This window comes from Acomys russatus, chromosome 15, assembly GCF_903995435.1.
Source record: "Acomys russatus chromosome 15, mAcoRus1.1, whole genome shotgun sequence".
Lineage (NCBI taxonomy): Eukaryota > Metazoa > Chordata > Mammalia > Rodentia > Muridae > Acomys > Acomys russatus.
Window position 1 is genome coordinate 27,859,104 of NC_067151.1, and position 12,792 is coordinate 27,871,895.

At 43.0% G+C, this 12,792-nt stretch overlaps 1 non-coding gene across 1 annotated transcript; it reads right to left on the minus strand.

The window, feature by feature from the left end:
* Positions 1-9,862: 9,862 nt before the first annotated feature.
* LOC127199686 (small nucleolar RNA SNORA17) lies at positions 9,863-9,993 on the minus strand. The gene has a single exon (XR_007831963.1). It is a non-coding gene; the product is annotated as a small nucleolar RNA SNORA17 (small nucleolar RNA).
* Positions 9,994-12,792: the final 2,799 nt, after the last annotated feature.

Genomic DNA, 12,792 nt, shown 5'->3' on the forward strand with positions numbered 1-12,792 from the left:
CACAGTAGTTTTCCACAGAGGAGAGCAAGGGCAAGGCAGAGCCAGAATTTCTATCAGATATTAAGATTGCTCATCCTATTTTGTCTATCTGATTGCACAATTAGAGGAATGGTGAAGTCATGTCTAGAAGGCAACATGAGCTTGCAAAGAGAAGCATTATAATAATGCACAGCATTGCTTCACCAGCTTAAGATGGGGCATCACTGCTGTCTGTTTACTTAAGAGTGTTAGCAGATGCCAATAAACTGGTTCCTTCAGAAAGACATTGTCCATATAAAGCATTGGTTGAGTAGCCTTTCTATAGAGTGCTTGGGGCCAGAGGTGTTTGGGATTGGGGAATTTTTCAGATTTTTGGAATATTTATATTCACATAATGAGTTGTATTAGAGACAGAACCCAAGTCTAAACATGAAATTCACTTATGGTTCATATACACCTTGGATGCATAGCCTGAAGATGGTCTTACTTGTGTTTTAATAGCAGCCTAGCATATGAAGTCAGATCTGGAATGTTCCAATTGCAGCAACCAGTCAGCACTAAAAAAAAAAGGTTGGATTTTTTTTTTTTTTTTTTTTGCAGGATTTCTGGCTTTAGGTTTTCAGGTTAGGAATGCTCAGTCTATGCAACATCTAGAAATAGTTATTTCTACAATAACAAGTGGAGTCATTTACACCAAAGGCAAAATTCAAAGACTTTTGTAAGGCCCAGAGAAAGGAAGCTGGGTGAGTCAGAAATGATGATTGGAAGGGAATATGGGGGCTGAGGATGTACCCCAGTCAACAGAGTGCTTTACAGTGCACACAGACCTCAGGTTCAGTCCCCTAGAGCTGCATGAATTGAATTTGGCGTTTGTGGTGGTTTGAATGAGATCTGGTCACCAGGGAGTATCACTATGTCAAAGTATGAAGAGGTGTGACCTTGTTGGAGGAAGTGTACCACTGGGGGTGGAGCTTTGAGCTTTCAAAAAGCCCATTCCAAACCCAGAGTCTCTCTATTCCCCCTGCCTATGGATCTAGATGTAAACTCTCAGCTACTGCTCCAGCACCTTGGTGGCCTATGCTGCCATGCTCCCCTCCATGATGACAATGGACTAAACTTCTGAAACTGTAGGCCAGCCCCCAGTTAAACGCTTTCTTACATAAGAGTGGCCATGGCCATGGCATCTCTTCACAGCAATAGAACACTAAGACAGTGGAGCATGCTTCTAATCTCAGAGTTTAGGAGACGGAGGCAGAAGATCAGAAGTCTATTTTTTTACGTTAGCTGGACTGCAAGAGACCCCGATTCAAGAAATAAAAAAGGGGCCGCAAAGATGACTCGGTGTTAAGAGTGAGTCGTGCTCTCGCAGAGGACCTGAACTTATTTCCCAGCGATCACTTCAGACAGCTTGCAACCGCCTGGAACTCCACTTCCAGAGTATCTGTGGCTTCAGCAGGCATCCACACTCTTGTGCACGTATCATCACTCACACAGACACAGAGAGAGAGTGAGGAAGGGGAGGGAGGGAGGGAGGGAGGGAGGGGAGAATTACAAGTAATATCTTAAAACAATTCTTAAGTCAAAAGAAAGCTAAAGGAAGGCAGAAAGGAGGAAGGACAATTCATCTGTATTCTATTCAGTTGCCTCTTGCTAAGTAAGAAACTGAAGATAGCGTTTAGATATTTAAAGTGGTGGTTTGCTCCTGAGTTAATAATTAGGGCCGCTTTCTGTGTGGCACTACCTGGCTTCATTCATACATCTGGAACTGCAGCCGGGGTGGGTAGGCTGAGCATGCAGGACACCTAGGGCCTTTCCCCACCTGTCTCTCATCCCTCAACAGGCAGGCCTTTGGGGGATCAAAGCAAAAGCCTCAAAGCTTCTTAAAGCCCTGGCTGAGACTTCATGGTAAAACTTCTACTTCATTGCATCAATCAAAAGAAGCCACAGGCCAGCCTAGAGGCAGATGAGCAGCAAGTGCACATCCGCTTTATAAAAGGGCTTGCGATTATTTTGATCAACTAAAAATACTGTCCATGAACCTATACAACGTGCAATGTTAACTTCTTTCTAATTAGAAAAGAGACTGCTTCATTATGACTATTGACCTGAATACTGAATGCTCTGTGTGTGTGTGTGTGTGTGTGTGTGTGTGTGTGTGTGTGTGTGTGTGTGTGTAAAGTAAAGCAAGACTTTGAACACACAGCATTTATTTAAAAGGGAGAGGATTTTTAAAAATGTGTTTCCATAGCATAAAGTGGGTTGTGATATGAGATAATAAATTTTTTGAAATGTTTTTCATCTGTCTCTCTATCTCCAAGAGAAAGAAAAGGACAGAAGTGAGCATGCTTGGAGTTCAGCCGACTCCGAGATGTGTGTCTGAACTCGGCCATGCCAGGAGCTTGCTTCATGATGCTCTAAATGACAGAGCTTCCTGTAGCAGAGGGTAAGGGAGGGTGTGCCCGCTAAACCATGCAGTCTTTCGGGGCTTAACACTACATGCACACCATGCACACATAAACATATGTGCACTTGTACATGTATATTCAGAAAGAGAGAAACCTATATGACTGTTGAGAAAACCATAACACATTAAAGAATTTACTTGCAGCTGTGTCTATGGCTTTTATGTCCAAAACTAATTATTCAAGTAAATACTTATAACTCTAAATCTTTTATTTCATTATAGTAGAACCCTTTAATAGTCTACTTACGCTGAACACAAAAAGGCTCCCTTCCAAAGAATTACTCTGCGAGAACACTTAAAAGCAATAATTCTAAATTTGATTGTCCCACCATGAGTATGTCATAAAAGCAAAATTATACAATTCTTAAAATAGAAATTTTTAAGTCTGGTTTGGTTTTTATGTGTACTATTGTATCTTGTCTGTTTTCAGAGATTGTTAAGTCATTGCCTGCTGATGTTTATTTGTATTAAGTATCTACTTTATAAAGAAACTGAAGGATAAACTTATCATGGAAATTTCTGCTTTCTAAAACTGAGCTATAAATTGATGGGAGACTCACTGCTCTGTTCTTGCCAATACATGACAGATTAACAGATGGGAGCCTAGATAATGGGGAAACTTGGACAGGGTCAAAATGCTCTTACAAAAGCAAGAAAAACTTTCCCACTTATAGAAATGCACTGTAGAGGCTGGAATGCTTTAAATCAAACCCAGATAACAGATATTTCTTCTCACAGTTATGATAAGGTGTTAGGAAACTGATTTACTCTCTTATTTGAAACAATGGGATTTAAAAAAAAAACATAAAAAACACATAAAAATAAGATACAACATGAGGCAATGCATGAATCTTGGGATAAGGAAAATAACAGAAGCCTTCAATACCACACCTAACAGACTAAAGGGAGAATCCAGGAGGCTGGCCATAGAGGAGACCCCAGGAAGAAGTTTGCATTGAGGAACGGACCTCAGAGTCCAAAAGAGGTTGGAACGCAAGAGTCTATGGGCCACGACATCAGAGAAGAGACAGCTAGCGATATCATAAGAGCCCAACGCTTGAATTTTCCAAATAGAATTGGTCACCTATGTGTCAAAAACTCTCTGAGGATAAAGAAGAAAAGAAAGTCCTTAAGGAAGTCAAGAAGAAGTCCCTTGGGACTCACACATAAGCACTAGTGTCTTCACAACAGTCTGCAGAATGTCATGACAACAGTGCTGCGGAGGATCAAGAAGGGTTAGGTAGTGGGGAAAGTTTAAACATAGCTCTGGTTCTGTCTATCAAGGCTTAAACCATCTGAAAACTCTGCTCAAATGATTTTACTGCGTTCTAAAACAAAGATATAGAGTACTTACAGCATTTTCAAAGTTATCCAGAACCGACAAGGTAAATCTTAATGTCTTCCATCTATTCAAAATATTACCAAACATGATCCTCAGCCTGTTGCTGGTATGGGTTGCCATAGAAGCCTTGCAGACAGTCTTTTTCAGTAAAAGCCCTGTCTCGGGCTTTGTGCTGCTACCTACAGTCATGCAGGGTACCTTTGGAAAGCCCCAGGGCACCCAGTCTCCAGAGTCCACACTATCCAAGTCATCATGTTCATCTGCACCAAGCTACAGGATGAGGAGGCTATGACTAAGCACTGACACAAAGCCAAACCCATGATATAGAAGACCCACATCTCAAAGTAATGGCGTTTACTTAGATTGATGCAAATAAATTTGAAAGCACGATGTAATCATAATCCCATGGACACAAGGCAAAACCTTTGCTGGTCAGTGCCTCCCAGTGCTCAGCCTGCCCCTTAGCCATCACCACTTATATAGAATAAGAAAAGTTACCAGATACTAAAAGGGGAGGTACGATTTGATGCTTTGAATGAGAGTGACTCCCTTTAGGCTCGTATGTGTAAATGTTTGGCTCCCAGTTGGTTGAACTGTTCAGGAAGGATTAGGAGGTGTGGTTTTGTTGGCGGAGGTGTGTCACTGAGGGGTGGGCCTTGAGGCTTCAAAAGCAGATGACAGGCCCTGTCTCACTCTCTTTCTTTCTCCTGCCCTTGGACCAGGATGTAACCTTTCAAACACTGCTCCAGCACCATGCCTTCCTGCTCACCACCACAATGGTCATGGACTAACTCTCTGAAACTGTAAGCAAGCTCTCAATTAAATGCTTCCTTTTGTAAGTAGCCATGGTCATAGTGTCTCTTCACAGCAATAGACCAGTAGAAAAGACAATGATCTACAATGGAGAAAAAAATTAGAAAAAAAATGCCCTATAAATAATACAGTTTGCAGGTTAGCTGACTAGTGTATTAAAATTATGATTACATCTATTCCACACTTCAGATAGCTAGAGGAAACTATACATATTACTAAACATATGAACATTTTATTTAAAACACAAAATAAAACTCCCAGAGATAAAAATATAATGGCTAAGATGAAGAATACATCAAAGGCAATTAGCAGCAAATTAGACATAGCAGAAGGAAAAATAAAGAACGAACTGGATAGATAACTGGACAAACCAACAAAAGTATTCCAGAGGGAAAGGTGATATTGTACTGCACAGGAAACATTAAGCTTTGAAAGGACTCTGCTCGATCAGGGTCCAAGTGAGATGAGAAGGTAAATATAAAAAAATTGTATTAATTGTTAAATTGTTTCACACTTGATACAAATATAAATCTAAAGATCCAAGAAGCTACACGCTTCCTAAATTTTAAAACATAGATGCATGAATGTGCACTGCATTACATTGCTTAAAGGCAACTATGAATAAAAAACTTAAAATCATCCAAAGGTAAAAAATACACACACACACACACACACACACACACACACACACACACACTATGGATAGAAGAAAAACACAGATGCCAGAGGCTTCCCCATGTAAGGGGTTTCCCTATGACACTATACAGCCAGAAAACAGCAAGTGAATATAATGAAATATAAAAAGATAAATAGAAGTCAGTCTAAAATTCTACACTCAAAATGTGAAGATGAAATAAAGAATTATCAAGGTGCTGGAGAGATGACTCAGCAGTTAAAAAATGCTTGAGAGTTTGGTTCCCAAAATGTGCATTGTGCAGCTCACGACCTCCTGTAACTTCAGCTAAAGGGGATCCAGGGCTCTCTTCTGGCCCCTCTGTGGGTACCCACATGTACATGCACAGATATACACATACACGCACACATGCGCGTGCACACACACACACACACACAAAGTAATTAATTAACTTAATTGAAAAATACTAATTCAGACTCAAGTGAACTCACCACCAGATAACTTCTACAAGAAATATTAAAGAATGCTGTTTAGACTGAAGGAAGAACACCCAATGAAAACCCAGATCTACACAAAGGAAGAGTCAGTTCCAGAAATCAGATGTGTACAGAGAAATATGAAGGCTCTCATCTTAATTCTGAAATGGTCTTCAGACTTTGTTAAAGTGCGGACGGTAGCAATGTTTTGCCGTTTGCAACACTGCAGAATCTGCACAGAGGCCACTATCGCTGTCGGGCTCTGGTATGTACATAAAGTAGAGAAGCAAGGTAGGCATGCATAGTATGAACCATGCAACAAACACGGAAAACTCAAAGAAGGAGAGCTGGCAATCGAAACAACAAGACAAAGTGCGATCATGTCATTACAAACAATGTGAGAGAAAGCAAAACAGAATGAAGAACTCCTGGCACTAAGAGAAAGCACATGTAGTGAGGCAGCAAATCTTAAGACAACTACATCAATAGTTACAGTACATGAAAATGGCTCAGGCATCCCAATCAAAAGGTAGAAATGATTCAAGGAGATTTTCAAAAAGCCAAGGGCATCACTATCCAGATTTAATCATATTTCCAATATATTACATGTATGAACCTATATCACACATATGTAATCCCATATTTTATATATAGAAATATGATTTCCGTAAGAACCCCAATTTAAAAATCAGAAGATAAATAAATTAAAAGAATGGAGAAACCCCAATACTAATAGCAGTCAACTAGTATGAAAAAGCTGGCCAGGTTTCATCTAAGAAGCCCTTGTAGGCTGGCAAGATGGACCAGGGGGTAAAATGACTTGCGAGTAGGCCTGACAGCTTGAGTATAATCCCTGAGGCCCAAATGGTGGGGAGCAAGAACTACTCCCACAAGTTGTCCACTGGCCTCCACACACAGAGAATGGCTTATATGCACACACACACACACACACACACACACACACACACACACACCCCACACATGTGCACAACAAATAATTAATTAAAAAATAGTTCTTGCTACTTGTGTGTCTAAAAAATATCTTTAGTGCTTTGTCTCTTCATTTTAGAACTGCTTGTGAGGACAGGTGATTGCAGTCACACCTTTGTGGTTACAGAGGAATGAAAGCTGAAATTAGGAGATAAAAATATCTCTCTTTGTATTTTATTTCTTTTCTTTGGGCTCTTATTTTTCTTCTGTTGACTGAACAGTAAAAGAAAACAGCAACATAATCTTGAGGTCTTTTTGCTCAGTACACTAGCCACACCATCGATCCACCATCGCCGAGTGTATAAAGCACTGTTTGCTTCAGTGGCTCTCTGCTTCCCTTCAAATAAACAGATATAGGGTTGAAAAACAGATGCCTACAAAGGGAAACTTAAGAGAAAGTGCACTTTCAGTTGATTCTATCTCCCCACTCTGTGTCTCTCATAAATAGCATGTCGCTGGATTGGCCTGTTTCATTATGCAAGGTTGCTGAGTATTTTGGGTTAATTCCAAGTTTTCTGTCAAGATATCTTTTAAGGGTATTTGGTCCTGTGCAGGGACAGGATGACATTAAAAGGGCTAATACAAAAATGCTCAACAGTTTGGCCTGTGCTTCGTTTAAGTATAGTTTATCTTCTGGTGATCCAAGGCTTATCAGTCCTTCTGAAGTTGGTAAGTGTAGAGTAAGGTCAAGGTTGTAAGATGTTAAGTAGCACAAGGAACCAGATGTGGTCCAGCTGGGAGCACAACTGGAATAAAGGTACAAGACCATCAACAAGTCCAAGTTTGGCTTAAAAGAAATTGAGACTTAACAAGGGAGGGAATTGCAACGGCTGAGCATCAGGTACAAAACAAAAAACAAAAACTCATGAAGAGAGAGTGATGTGTCCCTTGAGTGAATCCAGGCTGCAATTTGGCCATGGCTAGACAGAAAAACAAAAGAAGACATTCAATTTCAGGGAAGTTTGGGCAGTAAAGTACAGGAGGTGAGCGAGCTGGGAAGACAAGTATGGGGAGCTGCAGATTCTAAAAGGACCTCAATAACATCCCAAGCACACCCCAAGAACACCCAAGCACAACCCCTCTGGCATCCTGTAGAGACCGCAAAGCTTCCATTCCTTTCTAGAACTGACCGGTTTAGAGCTAGCAGTTACCCATCTTCAGCCCGAGGCTAAGAACACTGCACATCTCACGAATAACTGGAAGAGCAGAGAATAGCAAAGACAATGAAGGGAAATGGTCAAAAGGAACATTTAAAAATCTGGTGGTGATCATGGTATCTCCCCTGCCAGGTAAGTATGGAAGAAAGAGGAAATAGTAGGACCCATAGGGTCCTGGAAACCTACAAGAAGAACTTCATGACAGGCAGATCTGGATCCTGGGGTCCTCCTCAAACTAAGGCACCAGCCAAGGAGAATATAGGCAGTAAGCTTCGAACCCCTACCAAGACCTAGCCGACGAACATGATACTCTCCACCGTTGAGTGGAGAGTGAGATCTGACTCTCACACGAACGCTGGTGCCCCTTTTCTGACCATGTCCCCCAGATGGGGAGACCTGGTGGCACTCAGAGGAAGGATAGCTAGTTACCAAGAAGAGACTTGATATTCTAAGAGCATATGTAGGGGGAGGAGGTCTCCCTAGGTCACGGACATAGGGGAGGGGAGAAGGGGAGAAATGGGAGGGAGGGAAGAATGGGAGGAAACAGGAGAAGGGCTAACAATCGAGATGTAATATGAATAAATTAATAAAAAAAAAGAAATTGAAAAAAAAATCTGGTGGTGAATGCCTTTAATCCCAGCACTCAGAAGGCAGAGGCAGGAGGATATCTACGAGTTCGAGGCTACCCTGATCTATAGAGCAAATTCCAAGACACCCAGGGCTATACACTGAAACTGTGTCTCAAAAACAAAAATTCCTAGCCTTTCATTAACTCACAAACAAATATCCTAAACTTCATTCTTTTTTTTTTTTTTTTTTTTTTTACTTTTTATTGCTTCTCTGTGAATTTTACATCATGCACCTCAATCTCACTCACCTCTCCCTCGCTTCATACCTCCCCTCCACCCTTGCAACCTTTCCCATAATGGTGAAAAATCATCTCATTGTGGAAGCTATAGTGTGTCTCACTGTGTACCACAGTATATACCCCTTTTGTCCACACTTCTTTTCTTGTAAATGGTCATTGCAATGACTGGTTGGTCTAGTACGAGGCCTCTGGCTTCTGTTACTCTATCAAAACTGGAACTCCACTGGGGCTCTTCTTGGATATCCTGCTGTTGCCCTGTGTCATGGATGGAGATCCTGTAGTTTGGGGTTGGTAGGACCTAGGACTGGCCCCTTCACACTCCAACCATTCATCAATGGAGTAAATGTTGGGGTTGGCCAATTCAAAGCCCTGGATCCGGGCCTGATTGGTATTTGAACTGGTCAGCCCACCAGCTCTCCCACTCTCTTTGGAAGCCTCTTTGCCAAGTACTGTACCTGGCTAGAGGTGGGGTCAGCTCTCCTATTCTCATGCCCCAAGGGCTACCTCTCCCGCAATACCCAAGTGAAGGATGGGGCCAGTTCTGCACAGCTCTCAGACGTAAACATGTCACTAGGTGACAGCCCAGACCAGCGAAGTCCATCTGGCCTTCGGTGGTAAGGGACTTCTGCCGCCGCAGAGCCACAGACCAGACTTGGCTACTGGTGATGTCACAGGCTACTCACATCAGGCTGTTCCTCACTACGCTAGAGTCTCTAGTTCTGCCCCACTTCACTGTGCCTACATCTTTCTGTTTCTGTTTCTCTTTCCATTTCTCCACCACTTACTTGCTTCCTTTAGTGGTGCCCGAGGTCTATGAGTGTCGCATTATGGCACTGGGCAGAGGTCATCCTGGACATGCTCTATCCCCCCCCCAGGCCCACACACACACACCAGGCCTGCATAGCACCAGACTGGTGGTCATCTCAGGCTAGTTCCCTGTCTGGGACCCATGGTGTGGTCTGGTGTTCGTCTTGGGCTCATTTGTCACCCAGCCAGCCCAAGTGGCCCTTTGAGAGGGCCATCTGTCTAGGGCTCACCCCCACCCAGGCCACAGATTCTTCTAGTCTCCAGCTTGCTCCCTGCTCCGAGAGTCCATCGGAGCCTGTACTGCACCAGGACAGGTGGTCATCTTTTTAGGTACTGTTAGGCTACTAACCTTCACATGCTCACAGGTCAAAGCATGGAGCTTATACATAGCCTCTCTCTTCTCCGCCACCTAGCGACGCACATGTGACACAGCAGCCACACCTGCAATGAATCTAGGGCCAGGGCTAACCTCCATTCTATACTTGAGAAACAAGACGCTGGTTATTTAAATATACACCAGGTCAAATCCTCATGCCCAGTGGTGTATGAACAAGAGCCTGCCTAACATCGAAGCCCAACTTAGTCTCACTAAACCACAGAGTAAGGATCCTTGAAGGCTCCCAATGAGTGTTTGCAGAACTGGATGAGCAATGGAAGTTACCCAATGGGTTCAAACTAGAGTGTGGGCGTGGGACGTGATGCCTGGGAGTGAGGCCTCTAATGTAATGAGAGAGATGAAGATAGAAACCCTTTCTGAGCACAAAGGGCAGAAAGGCATGAAAGGCAAAGCACGAGAGACATAAGGTTTACTGGGACAGGGCCATCCAACCTGGAGGCTCACTGGAGAGAAACAGTCTTTGCAGATCTTATTTCTCCACCTGAGTCTCAGATACATAAAATCCTTCTGCCAGCCTAATGTGAACCTACAAAATCAAGCACATCCTTGAATAATCTCTGATGATAACAATGGCTGTTAAGTGTTTACTATACTTTAGATCTCTAATAAATACAGTAAATGTGTCGTCATAGTTCTCACAGCTAGAAATGTATCCTCTAGTCCACCCATTTAAAGATGAGCAAACTGAGGCTCCAAGTTAAAACCCTTCACAATAGATAAGCTCTGTCTTCTATCAAATTCTGTACAGTAACTACTAACCTGTGCTATCTCTCTTGAAACTGGCCTAAACTAATTGTTTGGAGCCATAGTCAAGTGAAGAGGATCAAATTAAGGAATCATACAGCCCAATCTCAGAAAACTGTTGGAGGAACCATCTTTTTCCCACGGACCAAAGGAAGAAGAGGAGAAACGTGAATGAAAGGGAGGAAAAGGGAGCCGCGAGGGTGAGTTTTAAATGTCAGCTTGCCACAACCTAGCCTCCCGTGAGAAGAGAATCTCAAGCAATTGTCCATCAGGTTGGTCTGTGGTCATGTCGGCGAGTGATCGTCTTGGTTATCAGTTGATGCAAGAAGACTCAGCCCGTTGTGGGTGGAAAAGCCCCATCCTTTGCCCAACAAAGACAGCTTGAAGAGGGTAGCACGGCTTAGGCTCACAGTTTCAGAGGGTTCGGGTCATCATGACAGTGCAGTTATAGCAGACTCAGCGTCGACCAGAAATCAGGTCAAGGGACCTGCTACAGTTTTCTTTCATGCTTTCTCCTTTATTTTCCTTTAATTTCAGATGTACCTTCCCCCAGGCCATGCGATAGCAAGACGGGCTGCCCTTACAGTTCATCCTCTGGAAAAGCCCTCAAAGAGGGACCCAAAAGTGCACCTCAGTCTCCTGGGTGACTTTCAAAAACAAGTCAAGCTGACAATAATGACTAACACATGGCATAAAGATACCTCATCACATTTGGCACCTGCAGGGATTAGCAGTGTATGCTCAAGATGAAGAAATTAGGAAAGAAAGAGAGGAATATGAGGAAAAGGGAGGAAAAAGGGAAGAGATCATGGTCCTTCCTCCTAAGATTTTTTAGAGTAGCCTGGGGAAGAAAAAGGAAAAGAAATTGTAACCATGTTAAAAAAGCTGAGCAGGTGTAGATGCAGCACATGAGCCTGGGAAAGAAAAAGAGTTGACTTACGGAGACCTTGGCATGAATGCGTTGTGACCTTCCCAGAATGTTAACATTTATTCATTAATATCTCTAAAATCAGTCCCCACGTTCCCAGCTCCATTGTCACCATCTGAGAGCAGGCTCACATAGGATTTTATCTGAACAGCTGGTCCCACCCATTCCTCAATTACTTGACTCACCAATTCCAATTCCAATTCCAATCAGTTATTCAAATTCACATGAGTGATCACCTACCCCCTTTAAAATTTTTTTCCTTGCCTGTCTCTGTCCTCATGATGAAGTACAGTCCCCAGTTTATTCAATCCTGGCCCCAGTCCACTTGTAACTTCAGCTTGTGCCATTTCATAACCTAGGCTCCAATAATAATAAAGTATTTTCTGTTCCCAAGTGAACTAGGATCTTTTTATTAGTTCACTTTACAGTTCCCTCCCCCATCTCCCCCCAGGCACCCCTTCACACACTGTCCCCCATTTCCAGATCCCCTTATCTTCAGAGAGGGGGAGAACCCCCATGGGTACCAACCCATCCAGATACATCAAGTCACAGCAGGACTAGGCAGATCCTCTCCCACTGAGGCCAGACAAGGCAGCCCAGCTATGGAATCCAAAGGCAGGCAGCAGAGTCAGAGACAGCCTTGCTCCAATTGTTAGGGGACCCACATGAAGAAAAGCTGCACATCTGCTACATATGTGTATGAGGCCTAGGTCCAGCCCATACGTGTTAGCTAGGGTCTCTAATGCCACTGTGTTTCCCCACATGCATTCCCTCTGCATGAAAAGCACTCCCTGTCCGTCTCTACCTGGTTCCATTATGACTTTCCATGAGGAATGCACCCAAAGAGTTAACTCTTTCCAATGCCACTGTCCCCCTCCTGATGCACCTATGTGCATCATTATCAGCCCACTTCTGTCTCCTTCGCTGGGCTCTTTCTGGAGTTTAACACCCATAAGAGACTCAAGCAGCATTAACTTATCTCTAGCATAGTAATTGACAGACGTAGGCACATGATGTGTGGTTGCTGAGATAATGAAGTAACAGGCACACCATTTCAGAGATGAGGAGAAGACTTTTGTTCTCCCTTGCTTGTAGCCCTCGAAAGTTTGTGCCATTCCCATGGGGCATTGTGGTGTTGAGAACTAAACACAACATTATGAAGATAGTGATATTTGCTGACCCTGTGTGGGTCA